Below are 22338 nucleotides of genomic sequence, written 5' to 3'. Positions count from 1 at the left end.
TTTTACATACAGCAGCAATCATTTTAAATATTTTTCTGTTGGCATTTTCTTAAGAATGAGGAGGAGTTGGGGTGGAGAAGTTAAACATCAGTCGTAAGCAGAGAAGAGCAGATAATTTTTAAAAAAGAAAAAAAAAAAAAAGAGCCACTGCCCAGAGGGCTTGCAGGGTAAATTAGATACACAGAGAAAGTGTGACAAGATGGGGCAGGCACTCACTGGGAGACAGGTGGCAGCCAGGGATAACTGTCTTTGTTCTGGACAAGCCAGCCTGTCACCTGCCACCTTCGAGGGATCTCAGGGGAAAGCTCAAGGAAAAGATGAAAAGAGAGCACAAAAGTAGTCATGAATGACTTTAGATAATAAGTGGAAATGAAAGCATGACTGAGAGAGGCCCAGACACTTTGCTTCTGGTTCCTTTCCTCCTTATATTGCTACAGGTGAGAAAGGAGGATACCAAAGAGTTTCCCACTCCCACAAGAATAAGAGAAAAAGGCAGGCACGAGGACCTGGCAGGGATATCCAGAATTTAACACTGACTTTGCTCTCTCTCTTTCTCTCTCTCACTCTCTCACACTGTGTGTGTGTGTGTGTGTGTGTGTGTATTTATTGTTCCAATGTTAGTTTATTCGTCTAACATATGTTGGTGTGCTGAAGTTTTGTGAGTGGGTAACATCTTCCAGCCTCACCCCCGCCATAACTCTGCAGTATTCTCTTTTTGTAAATTCCAGGACTAGAGCCCAAAGGCATCTCAGTCCAACACATCTTGTCACATCAAAATAAAAGCAAAATTAAAGCCAAGACATCATGGAACGCCTCATAAAGCTCTCCCAACAGCCAGTCCATGCTCAAATCTCCCAACACAAAATTGCTGCTGCTAAGACAATTCTCTTGATATGCATGTTGAATAGGAAGGTCAAGAAGGGGGGGGGTTAATTTTTTCGCTACAAGAAATTACATCAGTTCGAGGAGCGATATTGGAGGAGAGTGTCTTTAAAGAGGTTTATAAAAGTTGGCAAAGTCTTTCCAATGTGGGACTCAATCCTGGGTCCATTGAAGACACAACAGGTCCTGCGCTGAAGACCCACAACGCCCACCTCTCTCATGTGAATGCCACACATGAACAGCACCCCTGCCACCTTGTGGCAATTGTGAAATAGAGAAGAAACGTGGCAGGCTGTGAGTGCCCAAGTCCTGGGCTATGGGCTCACCTGCCCACTGTACTTGCATCCTTTTCTTAGAGAGTCGCCCACACCAGCACTTACTGAACGGTGATTACCTCAACTATGCAGCAGAACATGACAATGTTATTTGGAATTGAGTTCTTTGTATTTCTACCTTTCTTCAGTGATTTAAAACTTGTTTAAGATGCGTGTTTTAGAGAGAGTGAGCCAGAGAAAAAGAGAAGAGATTCACCAGGTTTGACAATTCTGATGAAGGGGCAATTGAAGCATCAGAGGCTGATTCTTCAGGAGCTATGGAAATAGCAGGACCCAGAGGGCAGCAAAAGCCATTCTTAGAGAGAAGAGATCCTCTCTCTGATTTGTAGGAAGGTGACAGCCTTCAGCTCCTTCCAAGCTCCTCCTTTGACATGGGGGATGGGAAGTGGCAAGACAAGGGCAAAGAAAGCAGCCTCCCTGGGGTGCCCAGGTCCAGGTTGCCAGCATCCAGAGCTGAGCCCAGGCTGGACACTAGACCCAAATCCTCCCTTCCTAACTGTTTTGGGGGAAGCAAGGCAGAGGCACCTTAAGCCGATGGTTCACACCCCGGCATCTCCCACTGTGAGTAGCGAAAATTTGGGACAAGCCCTGATGTGTGCAGTGAAAGTTGTCTTTCTGGATTTGCAAGTAGATGAATAAGGTTGAGTTTTACAGAAAACATGTTTCCAAACACATTCGCCACAGGCCAAATATCGCTTCAGAGGAGCTTTATTTTTAGAAGAGCTTTAAAAGTATTTTCTTTATGGTACTTGAGACTAAATTCAGTCCCTGTGATGACTTGAAATCCCATTTACATAGACCTTCTGAGACTGGAGAGTCATTTGACAACTTCTCACCACAGCGGTGCTGCACGCTTCATGAGCACCAGTGGAAACTGGGAGTGGAGACACTGGGAAACCTCCGGCAGCTACACTCATCCAATTCCTGCTTTCAATGTCTGACGGAAACTGCAAGTTCAGAGAACCAAGTTCCTATTTGGCTTTGTCACAATCTTGAGCATGTCACAACTTTTCTAAATCTCAGTTTTCCTATTTATATAAGAAAGAATTGCAAAAGTCCATTTACTTCCTAACCCAGAAACCACAGACACACCTGAGACATATTTCGTGGATCAGTAAGTCTGGGGTTGCTCGAACATGAGTAAGGATGGAGTGAGGATTTAGCCCCATGCTGTGCCACCTTCTTCCCCATGAGTAGGAGAGAAAGCATTCCATCAGGGGACACTTTGGAAGTCACATGACCTTCCTAAATATCCCTGGGGTCTCAGGGACTTCAAGTCAGGGTGCCATTATCAGGACCAAATCTTTAAAACTCACCCAAATCGATATGCTGTTGGCTGTGGGACATCCAGAAGACATGGTAACTACCTCAGAGTCTTCCATGAAGACGTCTCACATGACCTGAAAACTCAGTCATGTTCCGAGGAAGTCCAGACCTTACTAACCTTCCACCTCAGACTGCAGCACATTAGAGCCATTCTTTTAAACAATTATTTGTGTGTCTTCAAAATGTATTATCTTCTTCTTCTTCTTCTTTTTTTTTTTTTAAGACAGAGTCTTGCTCTGTCGCCCAGGCTGGAGTGCAGTGGTATAGTCTCAGCTCACTGCAACCTCCGTCTCCCTGGTTCAAGCAATTCTCCTGCCTCAGCCTCCCGAGTAGCTGGAGCTACAGGTATACGCCACCACGCCCGGCTAATTTTTGTATTTTAGTAGAGACGAGGTTTCACCGTGTTGCCCAGTCTGGTCTCGAACTCCTGAGCTCAGGCAATCCACCCGCCTAGGCCTCCTAAAATGCTAGGATTACAGGCGTGAACCACTGCGCCTGGCCTAAATCTACTATCTTCTTAATGAGCTTTGGGCCGCAGAGCCCGTAGGCTATACTTCGGTGTCCTTTTTGCCCTTCAAAGAACAGGAAGCTGATATTCCACATATGCATCAGCCAGGTTGGTGGGTTGGTGGGTTGGGCTGCAGGAAGCTTGGGGAGACTCCAGGTTACTCCAGAAATTCCTAAAGGACTGCATGAAGAGAAGGGGGAGAGAACCATGAAGCTACATTTCAAAACAGCCCAAGAAAGCAAGCTCTCCATCCCAACAGGCCAAAGATCTCAACCTCACACCTAACTCAGAAGGGTTAACACCCAAAGCAATGTAAAAATGAGAGCATTTTCCCCTTCAGGAGTCTAGCAAAACTGCAGCAACAAAAAATGCTTCTGTGTTCTAGGTAGTAAGCAGCAAGTTTGCTGCCACTGGGGATATAAAGGCAGTGTCCTCAAGCAGGGTGTCAAAAACCACATGCTCCTGTCCCAGAATGATAGCCCAGGTTCTCAGGAGCCCATCTGTGCTTTTCCTCTCTGTTTTCCTCCCAGAAATATATCCATAAGTTAATCAGACACCCCAGGTGCACTGGAGTCACCAGCCACCTCAGAGGGCCGAGCTGGCCCACAGGGATGCTTTAAAACCTACTTTGCTTAAGGAAGAAAAAATTCTCTTCCACTCCCAGACTGATAAGAAACTAATGAAAAGGAATAGAAACATTACCAAGAAGTTACAACACATTCCATTTAAAAAGAATCCTCAAGTGCAGTAAACACTCCATTACACATATGTGACTTCACTATTTAACAAGTTTTCCACCCAATTTGGCATCACAGGGTGACATACCCCCCACCTCTCTGCCCACAAATGTTTCAAGGTATCTCAGAACCTGTCAATAGTCCATGAGGATTCAGGAAATGCTGATGCATTTTAATATCAGCCAAAACAAGCACAATACGAATAAGCCTGCTACTCTCCTCCCCTGCCCACCCCTACTCTCTCTCTTTATGCCTCCTCCTCACATACACACAGACGCACAGGAGCACACATGCACATACAATTCCAAAGTGAATTCTTCATGATTTGGGGTTTTTTCCAGAGCTAGGGGTTATCCATATTCCTGTTCCTCTAGAGCCTTCACTGTGGCCCATTCTGTTATCTTGATCAAGGAAGCAGCAGTCTTGACATCTCACCCTGTGGTTTTGTTCGAAACAGAAAAACAGCAGGAATTTCACAGGATTGGACTAGACTCTCAGCGGTGCAAATCTGGGACGTGTTAGAGATGTGAAAACAGCTCCACATTTGCATGGCGCCTTCCTTTCTCCGAGCTCAGGATGAGCAAGAGACTTTTCAGTGGGGGACTCACTAGCAAGACAGGGTCTCATCCAGCCCATCAGCCAGGCCTCTGCGCCTGACCGACTCCTCCTGATCACAAAAGGCCTCCCTGGCCTTCTGCAGGCAGATTGGACCCCATCCCTTCAGCATTCCTGATTCCACAGTTCCAGGCCAAATTCCCAGTTGATAATGCAGTCTCCATTTGTTTCCCCTCTCCACAAAATTTTAAATGAGAAATGTGTTGCTCTTCATTTCCTGTCTCACCCTCTCCACCGGTTTTTAAAGTCTGCCACTTCCCCCCCCCCCCCCCCCCCCGAAGCAGATGTCCTTCAGTGCCCCAACAGTGCCATGCCAAGTGGCTGCATGAACTCTAGTTGGTGTCCTGAGCTGACAACACGGGCAGAGAGCTTCAGGATCTGTCTGATTCAGAGTGGTCTAGCTGGCCAAGATGTAATCTGCTGGATCCAGGCTCATGTTGAGCTTTCCACTGGAGGCTTCTTGTGCAACTAGCCCTACACCCCTGTCCACCCTTGCACCTATTTCCTCCCTTCCCTTGGGAATCATATCTTCAGGCCTCTGATGTTCTGTGCTAAGGAAGGGACAGGCATCATTCCCCTGTTCCCAAATTTGCTAATCGCAAGCAGCAGGGGAGATGGAGATGTTACGCCCCTGTTTGTGGGAGATGAATGCACACACACATAGCTCGGTTCTCTACCCTTGGAAGGCAGGGTTCTTTATTTCCACTTCCCAAAGGAAGTGGCTATTTCAAAACGAGCTTAGGGGATATAGAGATAGCCGACCATTCTTGTTATCCAAAAAGAGAGCAAGATTTTCTAGAAGGTGAGAGGCCATCTGTGGTTGGTTTGAATACATTCTTTAAGTTTTACATTGAAGCTGATTCTTTTCCCATACAATTTCCATAATGTTTGTCTTCTTTATTTTTCCACAAAACACTGTCCTCCTACACCTCACCGTTTGGGTCTCTCAAGGCTTATTAAAACACCTTGAGCGTAAAAAACACAGAACTCACCCCCAAGCACACTATTAGTGCCCAATAACCTGAATCCTGAAACAAAACTGTGAAGTTCAGATTTTCTCCAACACTCACCCCACCCGTCATCCTCATACTTCGCCTGTCTATCTCCCCATCTCGGCGTCCTCCTGAGGCTTCCTGGCAGCCTTGGGCAAGCCACAGAGGCACTACCCACACCTTCCCTTTCTGAGCTATCCCTTACGCTCTAAGTTCACCTCTTACCCTAATGCTTAATCTCGCAAACTAGTTCAAACCCATGTGTTAATGGGTGGTAATGGGAAATAATAAGAACAATTTCTACATGTATTGAATGAAATACTTTTCAAAGCCTCTTCAAGGCTTTTACATTAATCATTTTATTTAATAATGTTATTACATTGACCCATCAGTCAGACAGGTACTTAGGCTACAATTTTCTTCTCCATTTTGTGGGTGAGGAAACTAAATTTCTTAGAGTGTATTTGTATGGTGCAAAATCACAGAGCAAGAAGGGTGGAGAGCTGAGGTCAGACCCTAGCTTTTCTGGAGCCTGGTTCCCATACTGCGGCTGGATGGTTACTCTTTGCAGCCTGTGTGTCTTCTTTTGAAAGAGAATAGCTGGAATAGGCAATGCCTTAATTGTCTCACAAAGTAGAGACGTGCTAGAACCATTTGGGATACTTGTTCATAGTGCACATTCATGGGAACCACCCCAGACCTACCGAATCTGAATCTCTGAGAGTGGTCTCCGCCCAGAAAGCTGCAAATTAACATATTTCTAGGATGATTCCTATGCACACTTATGTCTGAGAACCTTTTCCTTAAGTCAAAGAACTAGATTTCTAATGATGAAATTTTAGACTTCGAAGAAAGAAATAGTAAAATCTATGTGAGAAACAAACTGTCGTGTTCAATGCCATTCACACTTTCTGAGTACTCACCTACTGTGTATCTGCTCCTTCACCCTGGAGCTGCCAGGCTGTGCCTAAGTATTGTTTCCATAACTCCTACCCCGCTCCAAGGCTATTTCTATCCAACCAGGAGCACCCACCTGCAATTTGGAGGAGGGGTCTTGCCCTATGCTTCTTTCTGTTTTCTGTCCTCAGTTTCCATGTTCTGTTTTGCTGGATGTTGTTAAACATAAACCCAAAAAGGAGAAGAAAGTATAAAAGGGTATGAAGAAAACACACTCTTCTTCCTTTCAGAACATTTTTCTCTCACCATCTTGCAAGAATAATACATTATTACCATGGACCAAATCCCCACTGTGACTATGTCCAGGTACAATTCAAAAACATCTGGATAACTGATTGACTTTTTCTCTTTTCATTTCAATGTACACCATTGTGTACAACCAGCCTGTGAGTTCCCCCGCGGGAAATGCTGAGGATGTGAATCCATCCCTTGGCTCTTTAATTAAAGTTGCAAAAACATCAGGAGGGTCTCAGTCTTGCAAACACTGAGAGCCTTTCCTGGAAATAGCTCTGCCTTTTGTATTAACAGATGTCATGGGGCAGTTGGGTCGGAGAGTGTTGTTTTAAAATTCTCAATCAGCCTTGCAAGAGGTTTGTCATTAGACGGTTCCTGGATAGCACCACACCCTTTTCTGTTTTCAACTTGCACATCACTTCATGTAGCTTTTCTCCTCTGATTCATCTTGAATGTTTGTCATATGGACCAGAAATCACCCAAAGGCCAGCTCCTCAGATCTGTGATGGCCATGACATGCCGTCAGTTGATTTCCCTGGATTGGGTCGCATTTGCCTCCTGAAACTGAGAGTGAGCAGCTTTGTAATTATGCAATATTAGGCACATCTGCCTGACTTCAAACATCTGGCTGAAAAGTGGAAAATGCTTTTAAAAAATTAAGATGCTCAACATCATGGTGACAAAGTTCTAGATCCTGGACAGAATTTTTTTTAATCAGATCCGTTTTAGGTTGTTGGTTTCAATGCCTCTTTGCATGTTGTTTTGTTGACATCAAGCAGCCTTTTAGGCATGAATTCTTCTGTCCCAAGGAAAGGAAGCAAGCTTCTAGAAGGGAAGCACTGCGTGCCTTCACCCAGATAGGGGACTGAGTCAGCAAGGAGAACTAAGAGGAAAAGAACACTTCACAGACGTAGAGGAGTGAAAAGACTGAATGCACAGGAGAGTAGAGCCAGAGATTGTGGAATCCTGAAGATAAGCAAGTCTGTGTTTGGCGATGGCCCAGCAATTAGACCCAAGATTTGACAACAACAGCTAAAGAGAAACAGAGATAAGCCAGTGGAGCTGACTCCGTCAAGAAATTGAGCTGGGAGTGTAGGAATGGGTCCGAGTGGACGCCAACATCCCTGAGATGATCACAGCATCTCGGCATGTGCTCAAATCATGGAGAACAGCCACAGATTGGCCACACTGGAGTCACGTGATAAATGCAGTGAGGCAATAAATGGTGCAAGTATGAAAGAGTTGGCTTCCAAAGTGGGCTGTGCTCAGAAGCAGACTAGATACAAGGATTATCCCAGCCCAGCTCATCATTTGGGCATGCACAGGGAGAGAAGTGGTGCCCCCAGGACTTCCTCACCCTCCTCCACATTACTCCCAGCCAATCCTGCTCCCTCATCCCATTGCCTGAGAAGTTCTGGCAAGGCTGTCAATCCTTGTCCTTGTGCTACAGGATCAGTCTCTGTGTGCTGGCTGCAGAAACATTCCAGGGCCTATAGCTCTGTTTAATCAGCATACAGCAGAAGGTGAGAGGAGACAGAAGTGAGAGTCCACCCAAGGAGAGCACCACAGGAGGAGAGATTGGCCCCCACGGAAATGGACTCTGAACCTCTGACATCTTGGAGCCAAAGTTAAGTAGCAGTGGAGGAATCAGCTCAGAGAGAGAAACAGTGCTCAGGCAAAAAGAAACCCTTGGATTCACACTACTCTTGGAAATGGGTCTCCAAAAGTCAAGGCTGAGTGTAACATGACTGATACCTGACAAGTCAGTATCATGGGGAGTGGCAGAAAGAGCACTGGGCTGAGAGTCTGAAAACTGAATTCTTGATCTGACCATCACAAATTTCTTGTGTGACCCTAGGCAAATCAGTTAATGCCTTTGGGGCTTAGTTTCCTCATCTGTAAGAGAAAGGGGTTAGGTGGGCAATCTATGTGGCTTCCTTCAGCTCTGACTTCCAATCCCATCTGGTGCAGGGAGGAGGGAGGTGAGGGAAGTGCAGAGGCACTAGATGATGGGGTATTGCTGCCAAAATCACCCTTTCCCCCTCCCCTGTCCTACTCTCTCATGGACATGCCCTTTATTATCTTGTTGTTGTTGATGTAGTGTGTTTTTCCCACAGAACTCTGTGGGATAGGACAGCAGAGCACAGACAGGGCAGATAGGAAAGGAGGGTGTGAGCGGGAAAGGGGAGAAAGGGCCTTTCCAGCATTTCCCAAGTCCCTGCTCTCCAGGCCACAGGCTGAGCAAGTGTGCCTTCCAGACTGGGAATCTGAGAAGGCCAAGAACCCTCAGCTTTCCCCTCCCCCAAACTCTGCACCCTTTCACCAGTGCTCCCCGTTCCACACCAAGGCACCGATCACTGTTCTCTGCCACATCCTACTCTCTCCAGACTTCTTTGGGATGCTGGCTCCTTCCTATAAGGCCAAGAAGTGAAGTTGGTAGGATCTGTAAAACACAGTATACTTCTGATATTAGAGAGTTTTTACTACAGAATGAAATATCTCAAATCAGTGATTTATAGCAGCAACTATTTTATTTGCTTCAATTCTGAGTCACTCAGGTGGTTCTGGTCTGGGATGACTTGGCTGTGGCTACATGGTCTAGGATAGAGCTGTCCAATAGAAATATGATACAGACCATGTATGTGTTCAAAATTTTCAAGTAGCCACATTTTTAAATCAAAAGAAACTAGTAAAGTTAATTTTAATATTTTAAAATTTAACCTGATGTACTCACGATATTATTATTTCAGTGTATAATTTACAGAAAAATTATTAATGAAATATTTGGCATTTGTTTTATCATACAAATTTTCAAAATCTAGTGCAAATTTTAAAAAATACATACAGTACATCTGCACGTGGACTACCCATGTTTTAAATGTTTAGTAGCCACCATATTGTGAGTGAGGTCCTGAGTGACCTCACTCATGTCTGAGGTCTCTCAGTTGGGATGACTGGCACAGCTGGGATGGCTGAAGCTTCTTGTCATACAGCCTCTTATCCTGCAGGTTTGTTCTCCCATCAAGCTTTTATCAGTGCAGGTTTGTTCACATGGTGGGAGAAGAACTCCCAGCAGTAAGATAGTCCCAATGCAAAAGTGCTTTTTAAATCTGTTTCATGTTTGCTAAAGCTCCATTGGCCAAAGCAAGTCACATGACCAAGCCCCAGCATCTGTGTGAGAGGGATCTCCCTGAGGGTGTGGTTACCTGGAGGTAACAAAGAGAAGGTCATTTCTCCTGGTCCCCCAGGGCCGGGGGAAACACCCACCATCACCAATCCCCTCCTCTCTCCATCATAGCAAAGTTCAAAACAGAGAAAAACACAGAAAAGGAAAATTGAAATAATCTGTCAACTCCATCTCCAAGAGATAACTACTGTCAACTTTTGGTTATCTCTCCACTATTTTTTCTGTACATGCATACATAGGCATTTTACAAATTTGCAATCAAATTATACAATACTCACTATTTGCATTTTACAACATATCCTAACATGTCTCCATGTTATTAAAAATTATTCTCAGACATGAATTTTAAGTTTATAACATTCTATTGTATAAATGTACCACAGTTTATTTAAATAATCCCTTATTGCTGAATGACTGTTTCTCATTTTTCACACTTCTAAGTAATAAGGAAATGAACAATACTAGTTCACGTATTTTCCATTCATTCATGCCTATTTGTGAAGAATGGATTTCTAGAAATAGAATTTCTAGGTCAAAAATATTGCATACTTCATGGTGTCAGATTCATTTTCTCATTCAACAAATAGTTACTAATCATCTATAATGTCCAGACCCTCTTAAAGGTGCTAGGGATGCAGAAGTGAAAAAAACAGACCAAAAAAAAAATCCCACCCTCATAGAGGAGCTTACATTCAGCTCCCTTCAGTAAAGGGAGGCTGCAATAAGCAAAGAAGTAATATATTATCTAGTGGGTCTGAGACTAATAAATGCTATGGGGGAAAGCAGATAGGGAATGCGGATGGGGAGGACCAAGTAGGGGGAGAACTACAAATGTAACTAAGGTTGCCAGGATAGGCTCACTCACATGACATTTGCTTAAAATATATGTTCAGTTTCTTTCTTCAGGGTATGTAACATTAGGGAAGGGCAGGACCAGTGGGGCAAAGCACTCAAAATGTGACCAGAAAGGCCAGAGTCCAACACATCTCTGTCATTGTTCTTCCATGAGTCATACTATTTGCCTTCACCTGTACATGCCTGTAAAGTTTTAGCCAGACCTCAGGCTGTCAAGTCAAGGGTCCATGGGGGAGAGCTCCTACATTACTAGCCCCAGAGGTACACAGACAGTGGTACCCATATGACTCCAGATGACAAACACAGTGAGGGAGATGTTGTGGGGGCAGTAGGGATTTTGATAATTTTTCCCATAGGCCAACTCTCAGTCTCCTAGGAGTAGACTCAGCTCTTTAGTCAAATGTTCCTTCTGTTTGGCCAGAAATCCCTCAGCAGCTGCAATCAGTTCCTTTTCTTTTTCAGAAAGCTCAAACCACGAATACAGAACCTCTTCTACAATCATATCAAAATGTTTGGAAACACTGAACATTGAGTATATGTCGAATAAATGCATGAAGATTAAATAAATGAGTAAATTATTTGAATTAATTAAAGAAACACTTTTATTTAAGGGAGGTGAAGAAGGCTTCACTAGTCACACAGCAAGCCCTTGATATTATGGAGACAGAGTGAGAGACAGATGATAGCGGTCTCGTGAAAAGAGACCTGAGGTCTAACTGTAACTCTCTCATGAACTAGGTTTGTGTCTTTGAATGCAATATTAATCTCTGAAATTGTCACCTTTTTTCTGGACATATAAACAGAACAGTGTACATCTCTACCTCTGAGGACTGGGTCATAGAAGACACCTAGAAAAATCTCCCAGAAACCATTCTTTGCAGCTACCCACAAAAGCATTCATATGATATGCCTATTATGTGTCATGCATTGATCTAGGTATTGGGGAAAACTATTCTTGGTGCTGGAGATAAATAAGAAAAGTCAGTCCAAATCTACATTCTACAGGGGGAAGTAAATATATAAGTGCATGAATACAACCAGGTATCAGTATGTACTATAAAGAAAAATTAGGAAAATGCTGATGATGTCATAGAAAATAACTGAGTTTTCCTTTAAGTTGGGTGATCAGGAAAGCCTTCTCTGAGGAAGTGACACTTAAGATCTAATGCCAAGCAGGAGCCAGGCAAGTAACAATCAGAGACAAGGGGAGTAACACCAGTCTTGAGGCAGGAATGATATTGGCTTGGCATGTTCAAGAAACAGAGAGGATGCCAGCGAGCTGGCATGTTGGGGAATGTGAGATTGGTGTGAGATGAGGGTTAGATAAGGAAGTCATGCAGGAGTTATGATTTTAACGTAAAAGCCATTGAAGGGTCAAGCCATTGAAGAGCTTTAAGTAAGAATTTGCGTTGTTATTTGATTTGTGCATGGAAAATGGAGATGGGATTGAAGGGAAGAGTAAAAATAGAAGAATCAGAGAACAGGCTACTACTGCTCTTCTATAGTGATCTTGGTAAGAGACAGAAGAAGGGTTAGAGCAGGATGGTAGAGAAGAAAGAAGTGCACTGATTTTGTTGTATTTTTCAGTAGGATTTCTCATGGATGAGACTTTGGCTTGGGCTAGTGGGTAGATAACAGGGTGATTTACAGAAATAGAGAAAACTATGGGAGTCGCTGACTTGGAGGTAAACCTCAAAATATTTGTTTTGTCTTTGTCAACTTGGAGAAGCATACTAGCTATCCAAGGGAGATGTTGAGTAGACAGTTGGAAATTAGTCCATAATTTCAGGTAGAGGTTAGGTTTGCAAGGCACAGTTCTAAGATGGTAGGACACGGCCGTGATTCAGTGTGATCACTTATTAACTCCTCTCATTAAGTTGCCGTAAAAAAAGAATAAGTGGTTATAAGAACAGTAAGGAACACTAACTCAGCTTCATAAAACCAGAATAATCTGCCACTTTCTGAGCAAGCTGCTTCCCCCTCTCTGATCTTCATTTTGTTTGTCTGTGAAATGGAGTTCTTGGTATTATCTACCAAGAAGCATTGTCCTGAAGCTCAAAGGAGCCAAAATTTGCAAAAGTGCCTACATAGGGAGGTATCTAACACAATGTAGACCTTTTTCTTTTTTTCCTTCTTTTTTTTTTTTTTTTGAGGCAGTCTCGCTCTGTCGCCCAAGCTGAAGTGCAGTGGTGCAGTCTCAGCTCACTGCAACCTCCACCTCCTGGGTTCAAGCGATTCTCCTGCCTGAAGGTCCTGAGTAGCTGGGACTACAGGTGCACGCCACCACACCCAGCTAATTTTTGTATTTTTAGTCGAAACAGGGTTTCACTATGTTGGCCAGGCTGATCTTGAACTCCTGACCTCGTGATCTGCCCAACTTGGCCTCCCAAAGTGCTGGGATTACAGGTGTGAGCCACTGGGCCTAGCCGGCCTTTTTCAATAAATGGTAGAGTATTCAATCCAAAAGCCTTCTAGAAAATGCAAAGAATAATGTGGGGACCACCCTCAGCAGCAGTCTTCTCCATGCCTCATGGACCTTTCCTTGGCAGCTTTGGTAAAGGCAAAATCACAGTGCAGAGCTTCATTTGAATCTGAAACCAGCTGCTTTGCGGGGGAAAATGGTGATAAATTTCTTGACAGCCGTGCTATTAGTCAGCCGATAACATATTTTTCACATTTAAACTCGAGCCAAGTGAGCAAAAGTAGAAATGCATTCTACAAATATTATTATTCCTTCTGGATGAATTTTTTGTTTTTTGTTTTTTTTTTTTTAGATTTTGCTTTTTTTTTTTTTTTTTAAAGGAAGTGTCTGCAAGGAGCCTATTTTGGGGGTTGGCTTGAGTTGTTTTCATGGCCAAGATCCAGGGAGGTTCATAGTAAGGGTTGCTCAATCTGCAGATAGTAGTTTTGTGGGTTATTTGTTGCCACTTTTAAGTGCCTAAAAGACCTCTTATTCCCATATCTTCCTAATTCAAAAGGAAGCTGCAGGACTCCTGACCACTAATAGTGAGTGCAGATCCTCCAAAATCAAAGGGTTGAAGAGGGAAGGGGGAAGGGCTATTACTTCATTCCATGGTCATCTGTTCCTTTCTCATGTCAGTGGCAATTCCAAACTGGACCTGCTCCAGGATCCTGGTGGGAAAATCTGTAGACGGACTACCACAGCAAACAGTACCCTTGGGGAATGTACTTGTGGTGCTTCTGTCATAAAGGGGCCATTTGCACTCAAGAGGCTTCCACAGAGGACATCATCCCAGCATGGTGTGTCATAAAGAGAGCACAGGGCCTGCAGTGAGCCACTGGGGTCCCCCATGCTGAGGTGGAAGCAGGGGCCAGCAGGGCTGGAGCAACCTGTAAACAGAAGACTGTGAATTGGCCAGCTCCGAGTGGGCACTAAATTCTGGGTGGGTAAATTAAGCCTTCATATGTCACAGGACTGGCTCTGCCTGGCAGTACAAACCCTCATCCTGAAGTTGTTGGGAACACTAAAATCTCCCTGGAGCTTCTGTCTGAATGATGAGAGCTTCCCCTGGAGACTCTAAAAATAGTTCGTTAGGCTGGAAGGTGCATCTCGCTGTGGCAGCAAGTAGAACAATGAGGAATAGGCAGAAATCCAGGAACCAAATCAAAGCCGAGGGGAGCTGAGTCTCAGAGATGTGTACTCACCTGTGTGCTCCATTAAATCGTAAATCCAGAGAGCAGATTGCATCTGGATTGCTGCCTCTAGGGAATTTGGGGCACGTACATGAAGCTCAATACATATTTGTTGAATGACTGAATGAAGACTCCTCAAAGAAACTTAGTGTCAGATGACAGATCTCTCCCTTTCATTTTACCCAACTTCTTGACATTCCCTGAGGTCAAAGAGGTTTTTCCAGGGCAACATACATTGTAGAAAGGTAAGGTGAGGAATTCCAAGTGAGGAATTTCTTTTCCTTCCGGCATGTGATTAGGTCAGGACCAATCACCATTCACAGGACTGCACATGCAGTAAGACTGCACTTTTGACAGGATATTGGTGAAAGCAAGGGGAAGTTGAGGAGGATCTGCTTTATCAGGATGAAGCATGCATACAACACAAATGACTCAGTTGTATATATGTGTCAATCATTGTATACAACACAGATGACTCAGTTGTATACATGTGTCAATCGTTATGAATGCATAATACCATTAGCACAATGGTCTTTACTAATAGATTATGGACACATGTCTTTGTAGTAAAACAAGCATGGGAACAAGATACCAAATTTAGAAAAAGTATTATCTTTAGGGAGGAGAGGAATTGGAAGATGCACTCAGAAGTTTTCAATTGAACCTGAAATATTTTATCTTTTGTGCGAGCTACTAGGTACACAGGAGTTTGTTATATTATTATTTATATTTTTGTTTTACCGATAATATATCACAATAAAAAAGTTTAATACTACGTTTAATGTCTATGAATAACCCAAAACAACAGATAACCCTCAGCATATCTGCTTGGATCTGGAACATGCCATTTGATTTCAAAGGGAAGAGGAAGGGAAAGGAAAAGGTTCAACTTGCTTTTTCTTTTTTCTTTTTTTTTTTTTTTTTTTTTTTTTGAGACTGAGTCTTGCTCTGTCACCCAGGCTGGAGTGCAGTGGTGCGATCTTGGCTGTGATCTCCTGCCTCAGCCTCCTGAATAGCTGGGATTACAAGCTCATTTTTATATTTTTGGTAGAGACAGGGTTCCTCCATGTTGGCCAGGCTGGTCTCAAATTCCTGACCTGAGGTGATCCACCCACCTCGGTCTTCCAATGTGCTGGGATTACGGGCATGAGCCACCGTGCCTAGCCGACTTTCTGATTATTATATTTATTGTTATCAACACATATTGAGTGCTTGCTGTGTGCCAGGCATATAGTACATAGTCACTAAGGATGTTCCATGCATTATTATCATTGTAAGTGAGGATGCTAAAGCTCAGAGAAGTTAAGGAACTTGCCAACCTTACATGACCAGTAAGTAGGGAACTTGGAATTCAAATCCAGATCCATTTGCCTGAGTGGTCAGCAGTAAGAAGCTCTAAGCATGGGTAAAACTCCTGGGCAACTCAGCACCAATCCTAATTCACTGCTTGACACTGAGCAAGTCCCCGTCCACCCCCACCCTGTATCTGGGCTTTCTCTCAAGGCTGGATTATGGAGACAGTAATAATCAGCTACCACCTGCAAGGACTTTCTAGTTGAAAATGTGCAAATCTCTTTGTAGACCTTGGACCAGACGAGTCACATACAGTTGTGTACAGTGAGACAAAGGTCCCATGCATTGTCCCTCCCTTGGTGCCACCCCCTGCTACTTCCTCTCATGGTCACCTCTTTACTCAGCTTCACCCTCTCTGTTGACACTTCCACTGTCAACTCTGCGAAAGTGGGGTAAGTTCAAAAATGGCTTCTTAATTAGGCCATTAGATTCCAGATCTAAAATACATTTTTTTCTTTTACTGTTTGTCTTTTATTTATGCTTAATTTAACAAGTAACACGTGAATACATTTTTATGACAATAAAACTAAATTTTCCACTAAACACTATGCCAGGCTAACCTCTCCAGAGGTAACACTGTTTTCTGTTTGGTGCATATTCTAGTCTTTCTCCAGTCACTCACACATCCATGTATGTGTCTATAAAATATAGTGTGGAGAAATTTATAAAAGTTGTATTATACTATATCATGCTAGAACTTGGTTTGCCTTTTTTTAACTGTTTTTTATCAAAGTTATACAAGCAAATAGTCAACTAGATCAAAGTTTATGAAGTCAAATGGCCGTCCCCAGCCTCCCTGCCCCCTGCATTTCTTTCTCCCTGCGTCAACCCCTTGCATTTCCTCTTGCTGGTTCTTTGGGTTCTTTAGGTATTTACTTCCTACCTCTTAAAATATTTGCTACGTTTTTCTCCAGTTTTAGGAATTATCAACTAAGTTTTCACAGTAAAAGGTGAAGTTTGGCTCTTCCCTTCCCCCCACCCCCTGCCAACTCTGCCACATACATTCTTCCCATCCCTTCAACCTCTCAATATACGTAGATCACAACTTTGATTAGAACAATATTTCGTATGATGACTATTATGCAACTCACAGCTGAGTTTGACGGTAAGCTCTAATTAATTCCTTCCCTGCAGAACTTTTTGCTTTCTCTAGATTTAATAATTATTTTTCCCCCATTTTCTTCTTTTCCTAACTATGATTAATTCAACAAACTCAGTACCAATTGTTTGCATTTTCTCTCAACATATTCAGATACTCCACGTAATCTGTTAACTATATCTTCTAGAAGACGCCTGTCCTGGAGTTTTCTCACCTGCTACTATCTGATTTTTTTTTTTTTTTTTTTTTCCTCCTCCAGGTGCACAGCTCTCATCACAGGATCTCCCTTAACCATCATCCTGAGAATCCTCACTTCTCTCCTGTATTGGGTCTCTTACTTCCTGGATCCTTTGTCTTCCTCTTGCTTGATTTTCTGTCTCACTTAATGGAACACATTCTGTGGTAGGTTCCTGAGAAAAGGTACATGGAAGGCAAGTTGAGACCTTCAATGTCTGAAAAGGGGTTTACTCTGCACTGACCCTTGATTGATAGTTTGGCTGGTTATAGACTTCCAGGTATAAGTTGTTTACATTGAAAATGTTTAAAGCATTACTCCATTTTTTCTCATTTCCAGTGTTGCTATTGAGAAATCCAAAGCCTTTTTGCTTCGTGATCTTTTATGTATGAACAGTTTGGTTTTTTCTGAAAATGTATAGGATCTTCCTTTTATAACCCATATTGGTATGCAAAACATCAAGTATTGCATGTGCCCCTCTGGGTTTTCCAGCCTCTCCCATAGTTAGGTTGGAGCCATGTTCTTGCAAGTGGCCTGGGAGCAGAAGTGACAGATGTCAACTCCAAGCTAAGGAAGCTAAAAGCCGGTGTGCCTCCTTCAACCCTGTTTTCTCCTGCCACAGGTACTTCAAGGGACACATGATTCAAGTGACATGTTTACAAGGTGAAGTGGAACCACCTGAAACATATCAGACCAAGCCCATCCAACTCACAGCCCATGGGCCGCATGCAGCCCATGACAGCTTTGAATGCAGCCCAACACAAATTTGTAAACTTTTTCAAAACAGTATGAGACTTTTTTGCAATTTTATTTTTTTTTTTTTTAGCTCATCAGCTATCATTAGTGCTACCGGATTTTTATGTGTGGCCCAAGACCATCATTCTTCTTCTTCCAATGTGGCCCAGGAAAGCCAAAAGATTGGACACTCCTGCACTAGATTTTGTATAAATGAGAAACAAACGGTTTTGTTAAGCCGCTGAGATTTTTGAGGATTGTCTGCTTCAGGAGCTGGCATTAATATTCCTGACAAATACACCAATATTCTGGAACTTCACATGCATGTGCTTGGATGTGGATCTATTTTTAACCATTGTGCTAGATACTCAGTGGGTCCTGAAGACTCATAGCCTTTAGTTCTGGAAAATTTTATTTCATTGATATTTTCCTCCCCTTTGTTTTCTCTGGTTTCTTTTTTGAGCTCCTATTATTCAGTTACCAGACCTCCTGGATTATTCCTCTAATTTTATATCTTTTCCTGCTAATTTTCATTTCTTTTTGCTATAGTTTCTGAAATATGTCTTCCATTTTATCTTTCAATCCTTCTACCAAATTTTAACTTGTTATGTTAATAACTTTCAAGAGCCCTTTTTCTTACAAGTCCAAAGATCTTTTTCCACATTTGATATATTATTCTCATGCATGATTTTTTTTGCCTTTACTGTAGATACGTGCCTATAACCCATTATTGTTTTGCACATTTTAAAACCTTATATGAATAATCTACTAATGTATCATTCTCTGGTTCACTTTATTTATTTATTCACATTGATAAATGTAGTTCCAGTTGATCCATTTCACTGCTATATAGATTATCATGATTATACCACAGTGTATTTGTGCATCCGTATGTGGCTGGCCATTTATGATATTTCCATATTGTTGCTGTGGCCCACATTTCAGAAACAGAAAATCGGAGTCTCAGAGAGGTACTCACCTGTGTGTGCCATTAAACCACAAACCCAGAGAACAGATTGTCTCTGGATTGCTGCTTCTAGGGAATCTGGGACCCACGGATGAAGCTTGATACGTATTTGTTGAATGACTAAATGAAGTTTGCTCAAAGATCCTTAGGGTCAGATCCAGTCCCAGAACACAGGTCTCCTCATTTTCATTCTACTCAACCGCCTGACATTTCTGAAGCCAAGATGGCTCATCCAGGGTAACATACATTATAGAAAAGTTGTAAGGTGGGAAATTTGGAATGAGAACTGTTAAAAATTTCATCTATTACATGGATTGTCTGTCTTCCTTTAGTTCTGTCAGTTTTCATTTCATAAATATAAAAGCTGGCCAGGCATAGTGGCTCATGCCTGTAATCTCAGCACTTTGGGAGGCCGAGGCGGGCAGATCACGAGGTCATGAGATCGAGACCATTCTGGCTAACACGGTGAAACCCCGTCTCTACTAAAAATACAAAAAATTAGCCGGTCGTGGTGACGGACACCTGTAGTCCCAGCTACTCAGGAGGCTGAGGCAGGAGAAAGGGGTGAACCTGGGAGGCGGAGCTTGCAGTGAGCTGAGATCTCGCCACTGCACTCCAGCCTGGGCAACAGAGTGAGACTCCATCTCAAAAATAATAATAATAATAATAATAAATGTAAAGGCTTTGCTATTAAGTGAATACTCATTTATGATTGTTATGTCTTCCTAATGAATTCATTATGATGCCCTCATTTTATTATTATGAAATGCTTCTCTTTTCTTTGATCACATGCTCTCCCTTAGAGTCTATTTGTATATCTTCCTTTGTGAAGTGCCTGTTAAAATCTTTATTGGATCATTTGTCTTTTTATTACAGAACTGTAAGAATTCTTTATATATTTCAGATAGACGTTTTTTGTCAGATACATGTGAGACAAATATTTCCTTCCAGTTTGTGGCTTGCCTTTTTCATTTTCTTAACAATGACAAAGAGCAAAAGCTTTTAATGTTCATGAAAACTAAACAATGTTTAACAACTTACATGGTTCACAGTTATTTTAATTTTATCTGTAAAATTTTTTGCTTATCTTGAGTTTGCAAAGATTTTCCTCAATGTTCTCTTGTAGAAGTTTTATGGTTTTAGCTGTTACTTTTAGATCTAAGATTAATTTCAAGATAATACTTATATAAGGAATAAGTTTAATGCTGAGGTTTATTTTTTCAAAATGGATAGCCAATTGTTCCAACACCATTATTGAAAAGACTATCCTATTCTCATTGAATTATCTTGATGCCTTTGGTAAAAATCAATCAACCATGAATGTGTGGGTCTGTTTCTGAATTTTCTGTTTTGTCTCATTAGCATATTTATCTATCCTTACATGAATATCACACTGTCTTGTTTACTATAGCTTCACAGTTTACTATAGCTTCACAGTATTAAAATCAAGTAGTTTAATCCTCTGAATTTCTTTCTCTTTTAAAAATTATTGGCCGGGTGTGGTGACTCATGCCTGTAATCCCAGCACTTTGGGAGGCCAAGGCGGGCAGATCACGAGGTCAGGCAAGACCATCCTGGCTAACACGGTGAAACCCCTCTCTACTAAAAATACAAAAAAATTAGCCGGGCTTGGTGGCGGGTGCTTGTAGTCCCAGCTATATGGGAGGCTGAAGCAGGAGAATGGTGTGAACCCGGGAGGCGGAGCAACACTCCAGCCTGGGGTATCGTCAGTCCTTTGCTGTTCTATAAAATATTAGAACTAGATTGTATAGTTTGCAATGGAAAACATTCTGGGATTGCTGGTAGGATTGCATTGCATCTATGGACCATTTGGGGAGAACTGCCATTTTAACAATATTGAGTCGTCTCATCTGGGAACACTGGTTTATACCTCGTTTTACTTAGGTCTTCTTTAATTTCCCTCAGCAATGTTTTGTAGTTTGCATTGTACAGTCTGGCCTATAATTGTTAAATTTATCTTAAAGAATTCCAAATTTGATGTTACTGTAAATGGTAATGTTTTTCAACTTCATTTTCTAATTTCATTACTAGTATATGGAATTGCTATTAATTTTTTGATATTGTCTTTTTATCCTGTGATCTTACTACCCTCACGTTACTTTTGGCAACTTTTTTGTAGATTCCTTAGGATTTTATGGAATTTAATGGAAAATAGCACTATGCTTTATTTTTATAAGAAGATAAATAATATATACAGGATTGTATCATTTGAAACCTATAGTAAAATATTGAAAAGAGGTAGTGAGTATTAATATTTTTGCCTTGATTATGATATTGGGGGTAGGTGTGGCAGGCAAACTCTGTCTTTCTTTCATTGAGCACTATGTTAGCTACAAGTTTTTTGTAACTAACATTTATTAGATTGTTTGGTTTTGCAAGAAACTGCCATAATCCTTTCCAGAATGATGATAGAATTTTACATTCTCACTAGCAATGTATAAGTGATCAATAGCCTATCTTTTCTATCCTTTTACCTTTAAACTATTTTTTGGGTAGGTTCCTTTTCAACAGCACATAGTCAGGTCTTGCATTTTTAACTAGTCTCACAATCTCTGCCTTTTAATTGGATGGTTTATGCCTTTTACCTTCAATGTAATTATTGATATGGTTGGGTATAAGTCTACCACCTTGATATTTATTTTACATTAGACTATACTTGATATTATTTTACCCATCACTAAGGCACTGGTTTTTATTCTTTTTTCTCTCTGTGCTTCAAATTGAATATTTTCTATTGCATGTTTTCAAGTTCACTCATGTTTCTTCCTGTTGTGTCTTATCTTTTGTTAATCCCATCCAGTAAGTTTTCATTTCAGATGTTGTGAAATGTTTAGACTTTTTCCATTCCCAAAGTACTAATTGGTTCTTTTTGTACTATTTATCTTATCATTATGTTTGTGTTTTCTTAAAATACTTGAATATATTTGTAAGAGCTCTTTTAGCATGTTTGCCTGCTTTTCCCATTATCATTTTTATTTTGAGGTTCATTTCTATTGACTGATTTCTTGTTATTTGTCACATTTTTCTTCTTCTTGTCATGTCTAGAAATATTTAATTGCTGGACATTATGAATATTATGAATTTTATGCTGTTGCATGCCTCAATTTGTTGCCATTTTAAACAATAGAATTATGCTTCATTTCTTCAGGAAAGTAAATAATGTTCAGTAATCTTAATCCTTTCAGAAGTTGTTTTTAAGCTTTTTGTTCTTGTGAGTCTACAATAGAACTCATTTTTCTAGAGATATTTTCACCTTACTAATAAAGTATGACACCCCTCAACCCCAACCAGGAGTCTCTATTTTGTGCCATTGGGTGATTAAAGAGGACTCTCTCTTTTTGCTGGTTGGAATACAATTGTGTCCCAGTCCTGTGTGAGATCTAGTCATTGCTCAGCTTATATCTCCACAGACTTTGTTTGCCCAACCTTGTGGAATTTCACTCTACACATGTGCAGCTTGGTACTCAGCAAAGACTCAATTGGACATTTAAGATACAGATTTCTGGATCTCTTTTTCTGTTTAGCTTCCTCCTCCACAGAACTCTGCCCCATGAGTTCCAGTTATCTCAACCTCCCTCAACTCTGAGCTCTGTATAATACCTAATGAGACTACTTTTTATTCTGCTTTGGATACTCCTCCTATACT

Source organism: Papio anubis, chromosome 1 (assembly GCF_008728515.1).
Source record: "Papio anubis isolate 15944 chromosome 1, Panubis1.0, whole genome shotgun sequence".
In the NCBI taxonomy this organism is placed as follows: Eukaryota; Metazoa; Chordata; class Mammalia; order Primates; family Cercopithecidae; genus Papio; species Papio anubis.
Note: the sequence above shows the minus strand (reverse complement) of the source record.